We start from the raw sequence: 454 nt of genomic DNA on the forward strand, positions 1-454 counted from the left end.
CTCCCGCCCGGACTGCGCGGCGGCGCGGAGCCTTCCGAGTGCACGTCGGCTGATTCGACATAACCAAGGGAAAATCAATGAACTTGATGACAGGGCAGTAGAAATGACCCAAACTGAAACACAGAGAGAAAAGAGTAGAAAAAAACAAACCCAGAGCAAAGGGTCCAAGAACCGCGGGACAACATCAAAGTTTAACGTATTTGCGGATGGAACCTCAGCGGGAGACAAGAAAGAATGGGGCAGAAGAAATATTTGAAGGGTAATGGTTAAGGATTTTCCAAAAGTAATGAAAGATACTAAACCACAGATCAAAATGCTTAAAGCAGCACAAGCAGGATAAATAGGTTTAAAAGGAAAAAAAAAAAGTAGTTGTATAGTCAAACTGTCGAAAGCCAAAGGTGAACAGAAAATCTTCAGGGCAGCCAGAGGGCAATTCCATAGGTAGAGACCTTTT

At 43.8% G+C, this 454-nt stretch overlaps 1 protein-coding gene across 2 annotated transcripts in view; it reads left to right on the forward strand.

Moving 5' to 3' along the window:
- Positions 1-11: 11 nt before the first annotated feature.
- The window catches only part of CDPF1 (cysteine rich DPF motif domain containing 1), a 4374-nt gene continuing 3931 nt past the window's right edge, over positions 12-454 (forward strand). For both annotated transcript variants that reach the window (XM_024737380.1, XM_024737381.1), the window contains exon 1: positions 12-259. The gene's annotated coding sequence lies outside the window, so the exon portion shown is untranslated. The remainder of the gene's footprint in view (positions 260-454) is intronic.

The sequence above is a fragment of the Neophocaena asiaeorientalis genome, unplaced genomic scaffold (genome assembly GCF_003031525.2).
Source record: "Neophocaena asiaeorientalis asiaeorientalis breed wild unplaced genomic scaffold, Neophocaena_asiaeorientalis_V1.1 scaffold242, whole genome shotgun sequence".
Taxonomy (NCBI): Eukaryota; Metazoa; Chordata; class Mammalia; order Artiodactyla; family Phocoenidae; genus Neophocaena; species Neophocaena asiaeorientalis.